This window comes from Callospermophilus lateralis, unplaced genomic scaffold (assembly GCF_048772815.1).
Source record: "Callospermophilus lateralis isolate mCalLat2 unplaced genomic scaffold, mCalLat2.hap1 Scaffold_199, whole genome shotgun sequence".
Classification (NCBI taxonomy): Eukaryota; Metazoa; Chordata; class Mammalia; order Rodentia; family Sciuridae; genus Callospermophilus; species Callospermophilus lateralis.
In genome coordinates this window covers 986049-993418 of record NW_027512988.1, presented here as the reverse complement: position 1 = coordinate 993418, position 7370 = coordinate 986049, and the positions used below count along the sequence as shown (strand labels likewise).

The window sequence follows — 7370 nt, the reverse complement described above, 5'->3', positions numbered from 1 at the left end:
GAATGAGTCTTAAGTTACTTTCTGGTGATCTCCAAAATTCTCTCTTGTCTAATAAATCTAGAGCAAGGTGATCCTATGAACCTATAAGAAATAACTGTGAGTATAAGGCTGTCTTCAGCCCACAAAGAAGATGGCTTTGGAGAGGCCCTGTCCTAGGATAGGAGTGTACCTCAGCATCCCCTGCATGCTGACTTGGGTGGACCTGATACGCACAATGCTGTATAAGACAAGGGACAGTGTTGGCACTGAGGAACACAGGACATTGGATCAAATTTTTTCTATTGTTTATTTTATAGACTTGATTTTTAGAACAGTTTTAGATTTATAGAGAATTGAACATACCACACAGAATTCCCATATTTCTACCCCACCTCCCCATAACTTTCCCTGCCATTTGCATCTTTTTGTTTTGTTTTGTTTTGTTTTTTGTTTTTTAGAAATTGGTGTTTATTCTCTGTAAATTGGTGCTTATTCTCCTTATTTCCATCTTGCTTATTAATACGTCTCTGCAGAACAGCTCAAGACCACTCAGTGGTTGTTCCTACCTACCAGTGGCTTGAGCAGTGGGAGCTGCAGACCGGTCTTCAGTGGCTGGCTGGGCACTCCAGTCTTCAGTCGGGAACTGTTGGATAGGCACAGAGGGCACCTGCACACCTTCAGACCAATCTGCAACCTCAGGTTGAGTAGCAGTGAACTCAGGAGCTGAAGCAGTCCATTCATCCTGAAATTCCTCCTTGGTCACAGCCTTTTCAGCAGCAGCCTGCTCTTCCTTTTCAATCTCTTCAGGATCTCTGTAGAAGTACAAATCAGGCATAACCTCCTATAGTGCTCACGGGAAATGGTGCCATGCATGTGCAGAACTTCTCGGGCCAGCATCCACCACATCAGACCCACAGAGTGAGCTACCTTGTTGTTGCATGGAATGGCAATGTCCACATAGGGCAGAGGAGAGTCTGTGTTACACAAAACAATGGTAGACAGATTGACATAGGACGCTTCTGTTAGAGGCTGGTGGTCAGCCCTGGGATCAGTAACCACCAGAAGACATGGTTCCCGGAAAGCTGCCTGGATCTAGCTAGTGAAGGTTCCAGGAGTGAAGTGGCCAGCAATAGGGGTGGCTCCAGTGGCAGCAGCAAACTTCAGCACAGCCCACTGGCCAGTATTCCTAGAGGACATCAGCAGGGTTTTCAATGGCAACAATGGCCCAAGCTGCCAGCAGAAGCTTCTCCCAGGTCCTCTTCAGATTTATGATGTAGATGCCATCACTTTTCCTTTTGCAGATATACTGTTCCATCTGGAAATCAAGGTTGGTGCCACCTAAGTGGGTTCCTGCTGCAAGGAATTTGAGGACATCCTCCTCCTTCATTTGCAGGACATCAAGGGCTCCGGACATTGTGATAGTTTCCCTTTAAAATTATGACGGGAATCAAGAACTACGCCATATGGATCCCTCCCTGGGTAGCGTGGAAAGCTGCCATTTGCATCTTACATCAAGTGTAGTACATGTTTTATAATTACTAGGTCAATATAAAGGTCCCAGTATTGACTTATTTTTATTAACTAAACTTTATAGTTTTCATTAACATTCATTCTTTCTGTTGTTTGTACAGTTCGGTACGTAGTGTCAAAAGCACAATGTTGAGTATCCACCATTATAGGATTATACAGAATTGAGTTTGCCCTAAAAACTCCCCATTCTTTTTGTGCACCCTCTTCAAGTCCCTCTGAATCTCTGGCAACCATGGATCAAAACTTTAAGGAGGAGTAAGAGAGTTGGGTTATTGAAGGATATTATTGTTGAAAGCCACAACTTCTCCAGTTCCATGCTGCGTGATTCTCCATCTTGTCCCATGAGCCTCAGTCACTGTGGATTTCCTTCCATTCCTGGAAAAAGCCAAGCTCCATTCCACTGCAGATCTCTGTGTTCTTGTTTACACATTTCTCATCTTTCAGATGAAAGAGACCATCTCTGACCATCCCACCAAGATCCTTCTTCCTTTAGCATTAGTTTTACAGAACTAATGAAGAATTAGTTGAATAATATGACAAGAGGCTTGAATTTTTGTTCAGGGGCAATAGACTTTGAAACAAAACAAGAAGAATCATCATGACATTTAAGGTAATTGACTATAGAAGTGCCCTCTCACTTGAGCTAAGAAACTTAACAACCTAGACAAAAATGTTAGTATTCTCATCTCTATTATCTAGAAAACTTGCTTGCAATCTGAAAAAAACAAAAACGAACAAGTCATTGCACACGGATTCAAAATAAATGAAATGTCCCATGGTGAGGCTTTAAGCAGAACCTCCTGTCTTATTTAGGGATGCTACTTCCTGCTTTGGTCATGCTGTTTCAAAGTATTAGTGTGACTGGTAGGTACACCTCAGGGACTTTTGAGAATATAATTTGCAACATTTAATATAGATGAAAAGTGAATGCTTTTCATAACCAGTTGTGTAGAGCTGAATGCATAAGGGACAGTGGCTGAAAAAAATGTATTTGTGTTAGTCATATTTAATTACAAAGAACTTTCCCCAACACCACCACCTTCTCCTGTTTAAATGGAAAGTGGCAGGATGTGGCACAATATCCCAGAAGAAGTGGTGTCTTGGAGATTGTTAATCATCTACATTTTAGGAACTTGGGGTCTTAAAAAAATGTAATCAACCAATATGGGAATTGGACAGTAAAATGATCAAATTGTGATTGCTTTATTTACCCACAGATAAAAGTACCTATAATCAAGATTTAAAGGATTTGCTTTTCTAAAAATTAGGCATAGAAGAAAGGTTAGGATTGGATTTTTTAATCTTTTTTTCTGATTAAAAAAGTAACATGGATACACAAAAGGCTGACATCTCAAATTGCAAGAATGAAATAGAAAAAAATTTAAGGAATGAAATAAATTTACTATAATCCCACTATCCAAAGGTACTAACAACTATTATCATTTTGATATATGAATGAGAGATTTGGGGTTTACAGTAAAGAGAATTCTATATTCTGACTTTTGTCATTAGTTTTTATTCTCTGCATCTCTCCTCATCATTAGTCTTCAAAGCCATGATTTTTAGTGCTCACTTGTAATTTCAGCATGTGCATACACCTGATTTATTTAACTTTCTTGTTTTTATAAATGTAGGTTGCTTCCAGTTTTTTATTATAATGAATAAAGTCGTGGATTTTCAGTTTAAAAAAAAATCAGAATTGCCACTCCTTAGCCTTCCACTTTTCTGAACTCTACCTCTACCATATCAGACAAAGGGCATCTATCCACAAGGAAAATGAGACATTTTGAGCAGATCACAGCAAATTAGAGACTTCAATACTTTTTTTATGATAGAGAATAGAGAGTAAATGACAGTAATGGAAGACTGCTAAGAGGTTCCAGTGAAAAGCCAACCCACTGGCCCTAAAGAACACAGAGAGACTCAGTCCTTAGAAATAATTTGTTATTTGTTCCCTATAAGTAAACCTTACACTTCTCTCTTTGAACTCCTAATCAGGAGTGAGAATACATTTCTCACCTTGACCCAGGTAAGAATCAATAGGCTCTCAGATGGCCTCCTGCAAAGAGGACAAGATCAAGTAGAACTACTGGTCATCAGAGCATGCACCAGTGGGCCTCTGGTTATTTGAGGAAGACCTTTTCTTTTCATGCACAATAGAAAACACATAGAAAATGTAACCTTTGCTGTGATTTTCCCTCCACCTCCTTCTTTTGTTATGCAGTTTCTTATTTGCCTTTTCAGGGTATCTGAACACATATCCAGTCTACAACTATTTGCAATTTCATTCACTTTATCCTACCTCTAAGCTCATTGCCATTTGTCTTGGATGTGGTGTAGATCGTGTGTGTGTGTGTGTGTGTGTGTGTGTGTGTGTAGTAAGAATTGTATGCAATATATATATATATATATATATATATATATATATATATATATATATAAATTTTTAACGCATAATTTATTGAGTCATGGCAAGAGCTATAAGTTTCTTTATTTGACTGTCAGAGTCACCCAGTTTATATTAAGCTGAATAAAAGCCTCTGATGATGACATGAGTGGTTCTTAAGATGTCTGGGTGTTTAGGTTTTGATGCTTTTCCTTGGTATAGCTAACACCCCCTCATTGAAGGTTTTCTCCATCCATGCTAATGTAGCTCTTCTAGAACTTTATTTATCACTTTATGTTGTAAATATTTGTTCCCAGAACTGTTTCACACACCAGGAACTATATCTTCATTCCTTCAACACATTTTTTGAATACTTGCTACATATCACACAGTGTGATAGAAACAGGAAATACAGTGATAAACAAGATAACATGGTTTATTTAGGCAAATACAGTGTGGTCTGAACCCCAAACTGGTATATTAGGTAGCTGTTGACAAACCATCCCCAAACTCAGTAGCTTCCAGCAAGCATTCACTTCCACTCCTCTGGGTCTACAGGATCCCTATAGTTTGTTCAACTTAGGCTGGGCTCCAATGGGAGGTTCCACTTTAGACAGAAGTCTTGTTGGGCATGTCTCCTCCTTGTAAGTTGAGTTCAGTTCCTAATTACTTATATTAATTCCTAGGGCACAAAATCCCAAAAAACTAAAGGTCAAATATTCTCTCTGATATGTGGATGCTAACACACAACAAGAGACATGGAGGGTAAGAATAGAAGTTCACTGGATTAAACAAAGGGGAATGAGGGGAAGGGGGTGGAAGGAATACAAAAGATAATAGAATGAATCAGACACAACTTTCCTATGTCTAAATATGAATCTACCACCAGTGAAACTTCACATCATGTACAACCACAAGAATGGGATCCTAAGAATAAGTTATACTCCATGTATGTATAATATGTCAAAATATACTGTCATGTATATCTAAAAAAACAAATTAAAAAGAAGAAGAAAAACATTCATGGGCCACAGGCTTCTCAGAGAATGAGCTCTGCATGGTGAATTGTTCAGACACAAAAGGTCAAAAACATTAGAAACTTCTGCTCTAGGATGTCCACTTTCTATTGGATAAAACAATAGAAAGTAACTACATGACCTCTAGGTCAATGGAACAGAGAAGTACCCATTTTGGGAAAGCACTGCTAAGTTACACACCAAAATGTATGGATGTATAATTCTAATACAGGGTTGATGTCAAGAATTACAAAATGTGAGCCAGGCATGGTGGTGCACACCTGTAATCCCAGTGGCTCCGGAGGCTGAAGCAGGAAGATCGCAAGTTCAAAGCCAGCCTCAGCAAAGGGGAGGCACTAAGCAACTCAGTGAGACACTGTCTCTAAATAAAATATAAAATAGGGCTGGGGATGTGGCTCAGTGGTATAGTTCCCCCAAGATCAATCCCTGGTACCGCCCCCCCCAAAAAAAGAAGTCTAAAATGTGATTCAATTGACTACATGACATAGTTATTATAATTATTATTTATCATTATTGGTTACAGCTTCCCATTGTACTCTGTAAGGCTCCTCTTTAAATACAGCACTTATAAAAACTTCTTCAGTATTTGTCACCCTACTCTTCAGTAAACTCCATAAAGGAAGAGATTCTGTCTGTTTTACTTGCTAAATTTTTAATTTTTCCTTTATACTTAGTAGATACTCAATAAATTAATATTGAATAAAGTAAAATTGGTAAGTGTCATGATGGCAAGTTTAAAAAGTTAATAGATCATATGGAACAAGGGCTCTTAGTGTATTACCTGCCCATTAAAATCACCTGGGAAACTTTAGAAACCATATGATTATGCTTCATCCACACCAATTAAAGCAGAACCTCCTAGTTTAAAACTTCAAAGGAGTTGGGCCTTGGCATGTTTTCAGTGCCTACCAGGTGGTTCTAATGTGTAGCCAGGGATAAGGATCAGCAGTCTGGGGATAAATTCCTGGTATCTGGGCAGTTAGGGAAGACTTCTTGGAGGAAGTTCCTTTTAAGCAGAGACTATGCCTAGACTGATAAATTGGCCCAGCTGGGACAGGGGATGGAGGAGAAAGGATTGTAACAGAAGGAGTTACATGTGCCAATGTACTTAGATCAGAGAACCTGCTTCACCTGATGCCCAGGTCAGGTTGAGGTGAGTACACGCAGCCAGACAAATGTCTGGACCGAATTCTTAGATGGTCAGAAAAGGTTAGGATTTGAGGGAAACCTTTCAAACCAGGAGACAGAGGTTTCTCAGGAAAGGCTCTGTCCAGTCCAGTCCAATGAACTCTTGATGGCTGGCCATGTGATGCTTTTGTTCCACACAGGATTTGCCTGAGTTTATTTTAGGGGTTGCTATTGCCATGCTGAATTCCACCCAGCTATTCTTTCTGTAAGTCTCTAGGCAGCCATCTAATTTCTAGGCTATGACAATTTTTCCACACAACATTTTTATTCATGATGACTATTGATTTCCATTTTAATAGTAGGCAAGTCAGAGTTTTTTAAGTATCAGTATAAAAAATAGTCGTACCAAGAACATTTCTGCTTCTTTAAAAATTTTTCTTAAAGATAAAACTCCAAGTAGCTCCATATTCTCCCTACACAGATCAATATGATGGATCCATTTCAGATTCTTGTATCAGTAAAAGCTTGTTGCTCTTGTCAGTATGATTTATGTTCTTGCATTTTATAATGAGAAACATTTATCCATCATGGTTTACTTCTTTTTTTCTAGGAAACTTAGAGCTAAAATTGCAGAATTCAATATTAGCCCAGCTTTAAGGTATAATTTCCTTTCCTACCTATCACATTTAATTCCGTATGTGTATCTTTAGCATTCCTACTCTGTATGTGGCATCTGTGGCAATCTACCTTAAGTACTCTTTGAAGAAAGAAGATTGCAGATTACCTGGTAAATCACCTCGCACAAGATGCTGTGGCAAATACAAAGGTATATAAGACTCACTCACCATCCAGAATTTTCAATTTACTAAATATTTACAGATAATTTTTCTACAATAAGTCTGTTAAAGAGGGGCTTATTGTTTTTTAGGCCCAAACTGTCTCTACCATAGGTCTAAAACTAAAAATGTATTTTCTTGGATTCTAAAAGTTATAACCTTTTCTTAACAAAAATTCTTTCAGGGCTGGGGTTGTGGCTCAGTGGTAGAGTACTTGCCTAGCCCATGCAGGACCCTGGGTTCAATCCTCAGCACTACATATAAATAAATAAAATGGGGTAATTGTGTCCAACTACAACTAAAAACTAAATATTAAAATAATTCCTTTAACTGTATATAGAATATTCTTTTCTCAGAAGACAGGTATGTGTGGATATGACTACAAGTGCAAAAGGTGCAGTAGTTATTATTACCAATGCATCATTACAAAGGTTGAAAATTTTGAAATGTTTATTCATAGCAATTTTAGTTGGT

General features: G+C 38.4%; 1 pseudogene; it reads right to left on the bottom strand.

Moving 5' to 3' along the window:
• Nucleotides 1-518: 518 nt before the first annotated feature.
• On the bottom strand, nt 519-1448 carry LOC143390201 (small ribosomal subunit protein uS2 pseudogene; annotated as a pseudogene).
• Nucleotides 1449-7370: the final 5922 nt, after the last annotated feature.